The sequence below is a fragment of the Pinus tabuliformis genome, chromosome 8 (genome assembly GCF_031772625.1).
Source record: "Pinus tabuliformis cultivar Carrire ecotype Pingquan chromosome 8, CPIR1, whole genome shotgun sequence".
Taxonomy (NCBI): Eukaryota; Viridiplantae; Streptophyta; class Pinopsida; order Pinales; family Pinaceae; genus Pinus; species Pinus tabuliformis.
This window is the reverse complement of record NC_142294.1, coordinates 1,769,728,724-1,769,744,064: the sequence shown is the minus strand read 5'-3', so window position 1 is coordinate 1,769,744,064 and position 15,341 is coordinate 1,769,728,724.

The following is a 15,341-nucleotide window of genomic DNA, read 5'->3' as shown; positions in this document are numbered from 1 at the left end:
TAAGGAGACATTCATGGAAGCTAAGAAGAGCTTCATGGAGGCCTCCACTTCAGGTAGTAAAGACATACTAGAACTGGAGATGGACCCATCAATGCTCACTACCTTTCTGGAGACATGCATGAAACTGCTACATGACAACAAAGCGGTGAAGGGACTGCAAGAACTCATCACTAGAATGTGCTGGACCAGGAGAACCGTGTGTAGTCCAGAAGCTCAGGAAGCACATAACGCGCACGGGAAGGGAGGTGAGATTGACTACGCAAATCGGGGAATATGAGATGCATCAAGTGATTTTGGATCTAGGATCGGACTTCAACGTCTTGCCAAAGCAGACATGGGAGTGCATGGGTAGGTCCACGTTGCAATGGTCTCCTATTCAATTGTGAATGGCGAACCAGCAAAATATCCTACCGATGGGAAGATTGTAGGGAATAATGGTAGATATTGAAGGTGTGAGTGTGCTTGCAGATTTCAAAGTGATAGAGATTGTTGATGACAACAATCCCTATCCCACGCTACTGGGAATAAATTGGGCCACTGACATGAATGGAGTGATAAATCTAAAGAAGTGCAAGATGATTTTTGAGAAAAAGTCACTACACGTAGTGGTACATTTAGACCCTGCGGAAGGATCGTGCTACACAGAGCCGGTGCATGACTGCGACAACGATGATGATCTAGATTGTATCTACAAGATAACCACTCGGGAGTGGGATTGGGTGAATCCTACAGTAGATGGTAGGATTTTATGGGAGCGCGAAAGCTCCTGCACCTCAAATTCGGATGAGGAAATAGAATGATGGCAGAACCAGTTACACGAGGTAACCACGCTCAATTAAAACATGATGATAAGGTCACTGCATTGCATGACAACAGAGGTAAGAGATCTGCCTATGTATGATGGGTTGAGTGAGGTGGATGATTTCCTGAAAAAGTTTGAAAGAGAAGTACAGGAACAACAGCATTTTAACGCTCTAAAATGGGCACTGCACGCTATGCCAACAATATGGTGGGGTACGCATATAAGAAGTTTTTAGGACTAGCATGAATGTAGAAGGATGATGATCATGTGGTTTGGAAAGTCTCAGATGTGGATGAAAGCCGGGTATGATGGATGAAACAGCCTGCACACCCACCTCTCCAGATGGGTACAGGCATATGGTATGCAACCTGCATGAACGCACACCATCCTCATGATAGGTAACAGGACCAACAAGCAGGAACGGGTAAGACGATGGCGTGAATGACGAAGTATGATAAGACCAAGTGCACCAAAGATTATCCACGTGGAAGCCTTTGACAAAGTATGCGAAGTACTAAACATGGTCCACCATGTGAGATGCACTGACTGGGATGTGCACGTACCAGCAGTTCTATGGGCTTATAGGACCATGTGAAAAACCCTAACCGTGCAGGCACTTCTGATGCTGAAGTATGAAGCAAATGTTATAATCTCTATGGAGCATGCAAAGGCTAGTCCGCGCATGGCAGCACCCATAGATACAATGGTTTGCGAAGCCTGGAAAGAAGGAATCACACAACTGCAAGAGAAAAAACACATGAGACTTGAGGAAGAAATCCAACAGGGAAACCTTAGACTCCGTGAACTTGAAAAAGAAAGGGTACGGTTAAGAAAGAAAAGCGCTTTGATGGACGCGGAGGTCAAGAAGCTGGAGGACGAGATAAAGGAAGAGTTTCTCGCTGAAAACATTAGAATGGTAAGGCAAGGTGCATATGATCATATTGACAAGTTTGAGAACTATCGCCATGAATTGGTTAGTCTGATGCCTTGGCTTGGACTACATATCGCCAAGTGTAGTGACCAGGGTAGCGCGTTGCAAATGGTGAAGTGCACAATGCTGACCGTAACAATAAAACATGGAAATTCTCTAAGAACCATGAAAGAGGACAGGGTGGAACTCCACACAGGTGGTGCAACCACTTGACTAGCCAAGGGAAGGACAGTCTTAGCGCTCCAAGTAGTTGGAAGAGAGTGTGAGACTATAAACTATTATGCCTAGGAGCTGCATGATATTGGAGATGTGCGTAGAAGCAGAGAATCACAAGGTCTGTGACCGCGCATGAGGGGCTACACTACCACGCGAGTTGGCCAGAAAGAGACTGTTGAAGTCACTATTCACAATGGGATGCTTGACTTGAGGTCAAATGGAGCGGGCGGCAAGTATTTAAGATGCGATTTATGGACAAGATTTGGGAAAATCTGCCACCATGAAAGTATTAATGAACTGGAATTGGGGGGAATGGTCGAATTCAAATTTAAAAAGTGCTATAAAACAAAAAGGGCTACCCAGAAAACAACACTTGGTCATTTGAGAATTGAGCGAATGAGCATAGCCCTAAGCATTGTGAGTCGAGCATTGATTGTGCCCTTGAATTTGCGAGTGACAGATTACAACCCAGATACAATGACAGTAACTAAGGATGGTCTAGGAATAGAAGAGGTGACTGCCAGTGAGGCCGCACATGCCCTAACTATGGAGGATTTCCCAGAAGGTGTTGGGGTTGTGGAGAAGATCCCCAAATCACTGCGTACACCAAGACCCAAGAAGGATAAGCAAGCAATGGCTCCTGTACGCATGTCCCCGAGGAACCCGCTACGCAGCAAACTATCAATGGAAGAGAAGGGGAAAGCTGTCACGATAGAAATAGATGAGGAAGAATAAGATTTGTAGGCCCTTATCATCACAGAGGAAGAAGATGAAGGCATGGAGGTGGATATTCAACCTACACACTCTGCGATAAAACTGCCCGCATATGTCCCCTCGTGAAAAGGGAAGGCCAAAGTGCCCAAGGACCTGGACAAAACCAAGAGTTCACTCTAGACCCCGCACCTCCCAGATGGTATTATGTTTGAAGGCATGCACTTGAGCCACATGCCAACCATGAAATTTGAAGATTGGGACCTTGTTGACCGTGAGAAGTTCCCTCACCTAGAGACCGGGAACCTCATGAAGCAGAACACCGCGGGGGTGGTGACAACGTTAGAGCCACAGAAGTGGCTGCGCGGGCTGGAAAAGTCCGGGCTATTGAACCTACTATGGGTGCCACATTTCCACCGCGCCCCAATAGCCATTTTTGTCATGAGGCAGCTGCTTTGCTTGGTGCATGATGGGTATCTATGGTTGGAGGAGCCCATCCCCATCATGACAAACCTAATTCATCACATTTCTTGGCTACCATACAAAGGAAAGGACCCTGCAACCATATCGGAAGGGAAGGGTAGTGATTTGGCCCTTGCGGAGGCCATGAAGATGAAGTACAATATGGAGAATAAGAAGAGGGGATATGCCATCTCCAGCATCAAGGATAAAGCGGTATGCGTAGCAACCCAAATCTTGGCAGGCAATGTTATGCGAAAGTGCCACGCATACGAGGTACCTGCACCAGTGATCACACTGGCTGAGTAGTGTACAGAGGGGGTCTAGTTTAACTGGGTTGAATTCCTCTACATGGAATTCTTGAAGAATTGTCGCAAAGCCCCGGAGCAGGGTAAAACCTTCCACTATGCATGGTTGTTTCTTTCTAGAGTGCTTGTGGCAAGGGAATTACCGGAGGATAGTCAATTCCCCATAATTGATAAAGATTTACTGGAGGCTGCGAAGTATGCTTCGCTCTAGGCCACGAAGGATGCGAAAAGGATAAGCGACAGCAGGATCTTCTGGGTGCTCATGGAGATGAACATCTGAATGTGGATCAACCGGAAGCCATGCTTGTCACCCATGGTGTACAATAGTCTGTAGAGTTTTGCAGAATTCAAAGCAAACATGCATAATATATACATCAGGGTGCGAAAGGATCTGACGAAGCAATGGACAAAGCTACCCTTTATAGCCACTGATGACACCATTTTCACTTTTTTGGAGATATGGCCTCTAGAATGGCGCGCCCCTTATCTTGCAAAATTCGAGAGGGCGACAACACAGAAGAAGAAGGATGATGCCAAGCTACACGTTGCACAGTTGGCCAAGAAAAGGTGAAAGGAAATAGCAGCAACTGAGGTACGGGCAGTGCAGGAAGCAGCACAGAAAGTCTCCAAGCAGAAAAAGGCCACAGAAGCAGCAGCAGTAGCATAGGAAGCAACCGCGAAGGTGGGCGAGGGCCAAGCAATGCCCTCGCAGGGGCAGGAGGTAGAGGAAGCAGAAACAACAGAAGGAAGCATGGACCCAGGGACCGCGTCCACACAATTGAAGCACCCACACACAACAGAGTGAGCAAGACCGAGGAAGAAGGTCAAGGCCTCGAAATTGGCCATTGACCTGATCACCCTAACCGAGGGTGATCTACATGACATTGGTGAGATGGTGTGCGATGTCACAAATGAGGCCCTTCAGGATTTTATGCAGGAGCACTAGACTATGTTGGGGGCCCTTAGAGTGTAGTTGTATGAGTTATAGGTGCATCCCCCTCAGGTTGGTACCCTTTCAACCCACCTTGCAGTAGGATCCTCGGCAGTAGAGAAAATGTTGTGCGCATAGATGGCAAACACAATAATGTTGCCGGAAGGAACTCTAGTGACATCGAATGAGGCCGATAGATTTTTGGTTAGAATGATGAAAGGCGTTGGCCTTAATCTGGTTGCCCTTCCGTGTGAGACACTATATCTGTTATAGGATGGGATAATGGCAGAGTTGCGCTAGGGAGAGCCACGCGATCCAAGTCTTCAGTGAGCAAAAGATAAACATGGAACAACTCAGCTTGTAGCTCAACTAATTGGTGTCGCAAAATCAACAGTTAGTGCAGGTGATAGACAACACTTGCCACAACATCCCGGAGCTGGCCATCCCAGCAGATGTACCAGTGGAGGTGCGGATCCACAGGTTAGCAATAGGAGTATGCGAGGCCCAAGAAGAAATGACCAAGGTTCAACTGGAGCTGAATCTTCAGATCGTCGATTTGCAGTTAAAGGCGCAGCCATCCACTCGCCCAGAAGTCAAAGAAAAATGCACTAGTGCTATCACAGCGGGATTAGAGGAAATCGGAGGTGTAGTACGAGACTGTACCAGCATGTTGGAACAAGCACTTGAGGTCCTCATAATTCTATAGGAGGACCTTGTTATACTCCTATACCAATAGGTGTCATATTTCATGATTGACTTGTTGAGCTCTGTAATATGTTCATCCCTTTCCTTGTTGCAAAGGTTTTCCATATTATCAAAAAATCAAAAAATATAAAAAATGTAAAGAGGGTATGCCCTAAAAGAAAAATCAAAGGGTAAAAAGAATAAAATGGTCAAAAAGGTGAAAGAAATGAACCCCAAATAAAGAAAGACCAGGAAAGTGTGCAAGTCCAAAATGCCACTACTTTTTCATTTTTTCTGCAAATAAGCATTGTCTGCAGCTTGTTAACTTTTGCCACAAGTGATGAATGGCCAAACAACTTAATCTTGGCTAGTTCATGTTTGAATTTCCTGTTTTAGAGATAGAGAATAAAATCTGACCAAACTGTTTAATCTTGGCAGATAAGTAGATAGGTAGAGAAGAAAAGGAGCTCAACAGTTTAATCTGAGCCCTTGGAAGTAATAAGTGCAGACTTAGGTAGGCTTGCTGTGAAAAGAAAAGAAAAGTTGATGAGGGTTTGCTAGTCTAAGTGCACCCAAGTAAAGAGAAGAAAAATGCTAGGATTAAAGTAGGCAGGGTAGGTAGAATGGTGTTGCAGAAGGATACCTGTGATGGACTATGTTGCTAAAAATGTGTGTTAAACTTTCACTCCCATCACAAAGTGCAAGGCAGATATTTTGATGCAGCTCAAGTGAGGAAGATTTCATGATTAACTCCCCTTCATGCTTTTCCCCAGTCATTTACTAATTTCCACCTAAAATATTAAGAAATTGTTCTTAATATCACTAAAAAGCCACTCCTTCCATTTTCAGCAAATGCCTAAGTAAAACCCTATTTTGCTTAGGAAATTGGCTACATTTCTCATATAAACCCCTTTTTCCCACTACAGCCTAAGTTTTAATGCAAAAAACATGTTAACTTAGCGTTGGTTCATTTCAAAAATCCATATTAACTTTTAACATATATTATTTAAATCCCACATTATTTCCTAATCCCCGTATTATGTAAATATATAACAAAAACCCCAAATAATACATATCCCTCCCCCAGTCGAATACGATCATATCACTCTATAAAGCAAGGATTAATAGATTTATTTGAAATTTATTAATAACCTTTCCCATGCGCCATCAAGGGATTAATTAACACCAGGTTAATTAATAACCAACCACCCCGCAAACCAATCAAACTGCGCCCGATATGATTTATTAACATTAATTATATTGGGCCCTCACAGTTAAAACTTCCGCCATATTCCCTGCCCGTTCGTCGTCAAATCTCCATCACCGCATCTGAAGGTCAGCATCCATTTCGCGACCCTCCTAACCGTCAAATGTTAACGTGCGATCGACCGGTGGTTTTGCCGCCATACCAAGGACACGTGTCGCGCTCCTACTGTGATCGCTCGCCCTCCTCCTGAAACCACTTGACCCCAAAAGCGGTGCAGGTAAAACCACTTACCATCGCCCTCCGCTGACGTTAGATGTCTTTTGCTGATGTCACCCACCATGTCACCATCCATACTACCATGTCACCGCCATGTCATCTGCCCCGTACTCCTGTTGACGTCATCCATCCTTCAAATCAAGAATTCCCGCCAAACTTCATTTTGTCGAATAAAAAGGGTAAAAACGCCATTTTTCCTATGTTTTTTGCATATTGTGCTCTAGACATAAAATCGACCGAATTCGCAGTTCAGTCTCGATCGCCTTCGGACCAGAAAAGGCTCCATCAACAAGCTCCACAACCTACCATTCAACCTGCATAGTGCGGTCTTACTCTTTAATACAGTTCGAACCAACACCAAGGGATTTCCAAGTTCACAGAAGAGAGAAACAGAGATATACAGGGATATTTGCTACCCTAGCCAGTGGAAAACTGAAGTAACACAAATTTCCAGAGGAAAGATGATCAAAATACACTTTAGCAGTTTAATTTTGCTAGACAGAGATGAGCAGGGGTCAGTTCAGCATTAAAGAGCATCAAAACAAGTCAAAGAGTATCAGTTCAAGCATCAAAGTGTATCAGACGAGCATTAAAGAGTGTCAGAGTAGAATTAAAGGCAGCAGATCAGAATTAATGCATCAATTAAGACAGATAGTCGGCGCAGAGTTACTACAGATGGACAGCTGCGAGCCGAACCCTAAAGGCCTGCTTCCAGCACAAAATCAGTTAGCTGTTTCTATTTTACTTGTAAAATTTTATTAGTTAAACCTAGATATTATCTCACAACTGTTATGAGATATAGGTTGTACGTATTTTGTTGTATAAAGGCCCCCTCCATTACAGTATTGAAGTAGTCAGTGGTGTGTGGATTTCTTAGACTATGCTGTAATACTGAAATTTTTGGAACAAAGGAGCTATTGGAATTAATTGTTTGTCTGGCCTACTAGATGAAAAATCGAAGCAGAGGACTTGTCACAAAATTCTTGAATCAACCTTCGGATCAATAAGTCCTCTATATCTTGTGTTTTACAGTGTTCTTCAGCCTATTCTATCATCTGTGTTTCATAATTTGAATGATAAAGAAAAAGGTTAATTTCAGAATTTGCTTGATTGCACTCTTTTTTCAGTCTTTATTATTCTGTGTGTTTTCTTCAGAATTTAGTTAAGCAGTGAACTCTTAATTGCTCCTGTTTCCTAATTCTTTCATGTTGATTATTTGCTAAGGAATTCTTAACCACTTCTTATCAGTAATCATCCATTTTCCCTCTTTCAATATGTTGAAGGATTCTTAACTGCCCTTCACCCATTTGAGCCCAATCCAGCTGTTTTGAACTCTTTATTTTGTTCCCTATCTGACTACCTTACTCTATGTAGCCATCCTCTGTTAAGAAACCAAATCCAGAAAGCCTTTTTCTTTGAATTCATCATGCCCAATGGACTTATCTATTCTTTCTTACCTCACTGTTCTATTGACTCTCACCACCCAAACTCAAACAAAACCCTTGAACTTCATAACTAGCCTAATACCTTCAAAAAACAAAGCTAAATCATAAAGAGAGAGCCCTCTCTGGATACAGATTGGCTAGATTTTGTATCTAAAAGATTGGTCTGTGGTTACCTTGGCATCCTTCCCTTTCTTACAACTTTGGGGAAAACCTGAGTGATAACATCATTGGCGACTCCACTGGGGAAGCTGAATAATTGTTTGTTACTATTGTTTATTTCATAAGCTACAGATGGAACCTGAAGTTAGTCAGGTAGCCTTTGAAATGCTTTTGCTTTGCAATTGCAGAAGTAAATCAATGCTACTTAAGTCTATCTCTGGTCTAGTTTATGGATTAGACAGTCGGTTTCAAATACTTGATCAGTTCCTTGTTTCATAAAAGTATTTAGGAAAGTTCAAAACTCCCACATCTAAAACCTCCTAGAAGAGACTGTTAAAGTTGTATTATCAAACCTATTTCAATAAAAAACCAAAAACACACCTAGAAACTGGCTTCAGAAAAGATTCATTACACCAGATCAAATCCTAATCTGAATTCCCCACCTATGTTTGAAAATCCATCTGATTTCTAGGATTCTTAGAAGACAAGAGAGCCAAGAAAATTCTGCTAGTTCACACCTTGACAGACATTTGCAGAATTCCATTCAATCTGAGCTTACCTTTGAAAGAACACCAAACCTTTCTGTGATTACTGTAGCTTCTCCAAGTTCACCATCAACATCTCAAACTACCATTTCCACTCCTCCATATACAACACACATTTCCATTGTTATCCCTACTCCTCCAGTTGTCACCTCTATTTCTGCAACCATGGCAAACCGATATACTCCCTTAAACTTACCTGCCAATCCAGGGGCTATGCCCCAAGACTATCAAAGTAAAATCCCTTCTTTTGAAGGTACTGGTACTTACACAGCTCAACAACATACCAATAAAATGACCGACTATTTTGAAAGATATGAAGTTGATGATGATGATGTTAGTGTTATCACCCAGGTTGTTCCCTATGACTCCCAAGGGAATACGGCCGGGGTAACCACTAACCAATCTTTGGATCACTGTTTCTAGCCAAACTGTGATCAGAGAGGGCTCTCTCTTTATGATTTGTAACTGTTTATGATAGGGTTTTAGGCTAGCTATTATGCACAGGTTTTGTTTATGTTTTGGTTGAAGAGTTTCTTTTAGGTCTTATGATGTAATATTCAAAGAGTCAAATATCATTGGGCAATGGAGTCTATGGCTGTATAGGTGTCTAGAAACCTTGAGGTGAACTGGTGAAACTTACAGGGCCATTTGGATACTTCATGCAACAAAATTTTTGTTTTATAACACGAACAGGTGAAAAAACCAGTGAAAGCAATTAAGAATTTTCACTAAAGTATTCGAGTATTTCCACCAAACTAGGTATGAGAAACAGATAGATGCCTCAGGAGCAAAACTTGAATCCCTGGGGATGTCTATCACTGTAAAAGATATAGTTTTAAAGTGCAGCAATTAAGAATTACACTTCATTCACTGTATCTGAAGAAAACATGGATAATAGCTTAGTTTGAGTTCAGGGTAATCATAGATTAAATCCTGGAACCATTCTTCTACTTTGCTATTAAGTGTAAAACATTTAAACAACAAAAGAGAACAAAAGACTCGAAAACATATAATACAGAGATTTAAGAAAAACTTATTGTTTTATGAAACACTCTGGAATCCTGCAACATTCACCATTCATCACAACGCATCAAATACACCAAGCTTTGGAAATTCCATTCTCCCTTTGTATTACTTCTCTGAGAATCTTACAGCAAGTGAGACTTCCAAAAGGAAAATAACAACAACCCGTTAAGCTCCTGTGAGGGGTGAATATATACTTGCGATTTTTACAAAAATATCTGAGTTCTGAGTTATCTCAGACTTAATATTCTCACCAACTTTTGAGATATTATTATCCGGAATTTATTACAGCATTGAATACAAAATAAAGGCATCTTAATGTTCTGTCAGAAGATATTTTGGCCTTTGGGATCTGCTGAGTCGGTTGAGATACTTTGATTAAATGCTGGGGAACCCGACTTTATGGCTTGTACGCTGTATTCTGGGTTTGTCACCTGTGATTGTGACTGCTGCTGTGGTGAGTAAATAGCTCTGCTGAGTTGGCTCAGCATCTGTCTCTTCCTTGTAGATTTTATCTATCAAAATTCTGCCTGTGCATGACTGCCCATAAACTGGAGAAAAAACCAACCCTACGGGTTCGGGCCTGATAAGATTACCTGTGTCAAATTCCTCCACTCTTCCTGTGTGGGCAATTGGTGTCTTATGATTGCCCCCAAAGTTTCATCTGCCTCTGTATACTTAAAGAAATTTGGTGGGGTATCAAACAGGTGATCAATTTCATTCATAATAAAGAACAGGTTATCCACCCTATCATACAAATTCTGCCCTGTTGCTGGCCCTGTTTCAGCTGAGGTACTGGGTTGTTTTGCTATTTGTGCTGCAGCCTGCGCATCAACCCTTTTTGATGTAATTTTCCAGGGTAAGCAGCCTTCCTACACTGCTTAATATGTTGGGGAGGCCTCTGTTTTGTAATGCCACAAATCTGTCCAGGAATTTGTTGATCTCGGTCTGCATATCCTGTGTTCTTCTTTCCAGCGTTCCAACTAGGTTTCTTAGTGTCAAGACTCTTTTAACTACTGAGATTGTTTCAGTCTTGTTGGTAATTCCTATTGTGGCCAGCTGAGAGCTTGTCTTGTTATTTAAAATATTGATCATTCTGCTGGCAGCATCTGGCATGTGGCCAAGGCTTGCTCTTGCTCTCTGTACCTCCCTATTTGCCTTCGTGATGAGTGCTATTTGCTCATCCATAGTCTCAATATACTGCCACTGATTGGTGATGGATCGACCAATGTTGCCCCAGAGGACTGCTTTCAATTCTGCTGTTACTTTTTCTAGTGCAAGCTCTTTTTCTAGTTCAGCTATTCTCTTTTTTAGAGCTTTTACCTCTCTTTCCTTTGCTGCCTCATTCTGCTTGCTTTTGTCAAATTTTTCATTCACCTTGGCCAAAGATTTTTTGACTTCATCAAGCTCTTTCATTTGGGATTCAAGGACTTGGATTTCAGCCTGCAGCTTCTGCATATCCAGAGTAGGAGTCTGCTCTGTTGTTGGTGTAGTTGTTGCTGTAGATGGTGCTGTAGGCCCTGTCTGTTGAGGAGGAGGAGTAGTTGTTGGCTGGACTTCCTCAAGGTTGATTATCACAGGAGGAGGCTGGGAGGGTTGGCCCTCTTCTTTTTGTTTCAAAGCTGTCTGTAATGCTGCCTTTGCAGCTTCTGATTGTCCTAGCTGGTCTTGAGTCCGAACCAGCTCCTTGTACAGGGATATCAGTAGGTCTGTAGCATCCTTTTCCTGCCTTTGCTGGGCAACTTCATCTGTTTGAGGATGGATGGTAGCTGGGAGCTTGATTTTCTTTCTTAAGGCCGCCATGTCTGCATCCCTTAGCTTCAAGAGTTCTTGGATACCTTTAACATCTTTAGGATCATGTCCTATTTCTATAATTACATCTTACAAGGACTTGATCCTGTTGTCCTTGGCTTGTGATGATGCTCTCTCCAATTCCAGCTGAGAGGCTGTGTTATCAAGGCTACTCTTCAATTTGTAGTTCTCCAATGTTTCATCTGCCAAGGAGGCATACACCATTTCACCGGTTTGTTTATGCAGTTCGATCTTATCCATAGGGTGTATGTCTTTAGCCATAACCTCCATGTTGGTTCTTAGATAATCCGAGGTAGATTGAGGATGCAGCGTGGTGGGCATGAAGTGACTCATGATCATCTTGCCTTCACTTACATCAAAGGCAGACATGAGTCTTTGCTGATTGGTAGGAGCCAGGTTCAGCAAATGATTGTACAGCTGTACTTTAATAGGATCACTCCTCCTCTTAATGTCAATAAATTGCTGTTTGATGCTTGACTGTCCTTCTCTATGCTGGCTGGAGGAGCTGACCTCTCCTCCCACGGCTCTATCATGTTCATGCTGAAATGAACTGGCTGAAACTTCTCCACTGGGTGGGCCCATGCCCATTGCTTGCCTCACTGCTATGTCATCCTCTTGAGAGTCATTTAGTCTTTGTCTTTTCTCTCCCCGATTGATGGATGAAGTCAGGGGAGTCTCTCTATCCCTTTTCCTGGTTAAGTCCTCCTTTTGTGGGGTTTGGAGGACTGAGGTATCAACAGTAGTTTCTGCCCTAGGAGGCACTATTGTCTGAGCCTGTTGCTCAGTGGAGCTTGGAGCATTAATCACTTTTTCTTGCTGCAAGGGCTGCTGTTCACTAAATTGTTCCTCTTCCTGTTGCTGCCCGAGTTCCTGCTGCTCCATCTCTTCTTGCTGCTGTAGCAATGTGTCCACTTGTTCTTCTGTCAATGGAGGTGGCTGTTCCACCTGCTTCCCTTTATCCTTGCTTGCTGTCTGTGGTGCTTTCTCGGCAGTTTGCTGCTGTGCTGTTGATGATGTAGCAGCTGCTCCAAGTTGCTTTTTGTAGGAGAGGGGCACCTGTCCACAAGTTTCCAAGTCAGCTTCCTTTTGCATATTTCTAGCCTCTCTCTCAAGTAACTCTTCATTAGTAATTTCCTCCTCTAGGGTACCCTCTTCCCAATTTGATGCATTGGCATACTGTTCAATCTCGGGTTGTCTCTTGTGTGCATAGCTACCCAATTTGTATCTAATCCTCCTAAGGGAGATAGAATGATTGGGGTCATAGGGTATCCATTCAAAGCTGGTTTGCAGTCTGAGGCCCTCCAGGATACTGTCTGCCTCCTTCCACCCTTTTTTCTGTTATATAGGAAAGGACCCAGCTGGCTCCTCACCTTTAGCTGTGACTTCTTGTTCTTGCTCTGAAAATGCAGGTAGTCTGAGTTCCCAAACTGTCTGAAATATTCCAAGGCAAAAAGCCTCATGGGGACATACCTTGGCAACCTAAAAGGGGTCAACTCACAGCCATATATCCTGATGACTGTGTGGTTTTGGTAGAAGTACCAATTACCAATGCTGTAGGACTTATTCAAATGGAGAATTCTTCTCATGTCATCAGTTAGTCTAGGAGGAGGAGTACCATGCAATACTGTCATGACTGGATAAATGAATAAGTCAATAAACTCAGTGTATGTGTAAGGTGATACAGAGGTATGATGAAAAACAGAAGTCCAGAACACAACTGATCTTGGATTTCCCTGGGCGTTGAGTTGCTTCAAAGGAAAAGAGAAGGTGGCTGGCTGATAGAACAAGAATAGATGGTATATATATGAAGTATACCTGAATAGTCTTTCCCTCTTCAAGTTCATAAACTGCTCATGGATTTTATCTGCAATGTAGGTTGCATAGTCATAATGTACAGCTGGGGGCTTACCAGGAGAGAATATAGACAGCATTGCCATTAGGCTATCATCCACATCCTCCATCCCCCTGAATCCTAGGACATAACTGATTAAATCCACTAACATCCTGCCCAAATCATTCAAGTAGTGATACCCAATAGGAGGAGTTCTGACTGATTCAGAGCCTGGCCTGACAAACAATTGATTGATTTTGATGATCTGGTCACTTGACAGCTTGCTCCCTTTGTTTATCAAATTCTGCATATAGAGGGGGGTCAATTGCTTGGCAGTATGGAAGTGCAGCATTTCATTTATGCTCTCTGGGGTAATCTGGAAAAGGACTGAGCCTGTGGGGCTGATGACAGCTCTTTGGTTTGGGTCATAGCATTCCTGGCAGCTGTAGATCAGTTCTGGCATAGGATTTACTTGGGGAAGGTTGTAGATGGGCAAATTTGAGTCCCAAATTCCCAAGATGTCTGCCCCACTCAGGTGCTGGGCTTTTAACTCATTCATCATCTGGATATTGTATTTGGTTCCCATAGGGAACCAGTCCAGCATTTGGTAATCCATGTCTCCCAGAGCTTTCCATGCTAATTCCTGGTGAGGAGCATTGAGGGGCTTGATATTTAGAGCAATAGGAGTCTCCATGATTCTTTGAAGTTCAACAATTGTAATAAAGTGGCTTGTAAAAGCACCAGCACAGAACAGAAGTGCTTTTTGTAAGAATAGTCTTGAAATTTAAGTATCAGAGGAGGAGTTTATACAGCAGCAATTGAAATACTGCTTATACTAGGAGCCAAGGCTACTGTGGGTGTCACTATGCCCTCTTTCAGCGGGTGAATTGAGGTCAACAAGGAATTTGCCGGGAATACGCAGTGAACGCTGTTTTTGAGTGAAATTACAGGTATTATGGCTTGGCTGGTGTTTTTAGACTTCACAGTTACAATTGTGGACGTGCAGAGGGAAATGGGCGGTGCAAATATAGTTTGTAAGGTGTCCTTAGCCTTCTGAGCAACTTAAATTTCAATAACAGTCGTATGGAGGGCAGAACAACGGTAAATACCTGTTAATTGACGAACAGAGGTTGCGCAGGCGTGCACGGTTGCTGCTGAGGAGGTCGCCCGGGTTAACTCAGCAGGTTGGCGGAAATTCGAACGTAAACGGTCATGCAGAGAGAACAGTGGCGACAGGAGTGAAAAGTGAGAAAAACACGGCTTTTTTGGGTTAATATGGACTTTTTTACCATTTTGGCGCTTTTTAGTGATGACGTCAGCATGACGTCATTGGCGGGTCAAGGTGAGGTGACGTCAGCTGACGTCATCGGGTGACGTGGCGGTAGACTATTGGTCCAAGGGGGCGATGAGGTCGCAGCCATGTCAGCGGCCAGGTGGACGAATAGCAGGGGCGAGTACAAGCGAACGTGACGTGGCGATGCGTTGGCGGAAAACAGTTGGCGGTTAGGACCGTAGCGGTTATGGTTAAGGCTAACCGCTACGGTTTCTCGGGGCGGCTTGGGTACGGCGCTGAAAGTGTCAGGCCCGGCTCCGAGAGTCCTTGCCGTTCGACGCGTGGCCTGCCCGTGACGTGACGCAACGTCACCTTCTCGGGCGGTAAAGGACGGCTACAGGGGCAGCTCCGATATCGCTGTGGATCGTCGGATCTCAGAGACTTGATCCGACGGTGGGCGGAGCGGCAACTTGCTTAGGTTATATGCGCGGCGGAGACTTTGGGTTTGTGGGTTTTTCATTGGTTTTTTGAATGTTTTCCATTTAACAAATAATGCGCTAACCTTTGGAAATGCGCCAGAGGCGGGTTTTTGACTTTGGTAACTTTTGCAAAGGATTTAAAGGCAAAAGAGGTTTTATAAGGGTTTATTCAATGCAAAGGGTAGTTTGAGGAGCAAGCTGCCTGTAGCAAGGGGGATTGGGGTGTGATAGGTTCACCAAGGTGACCAG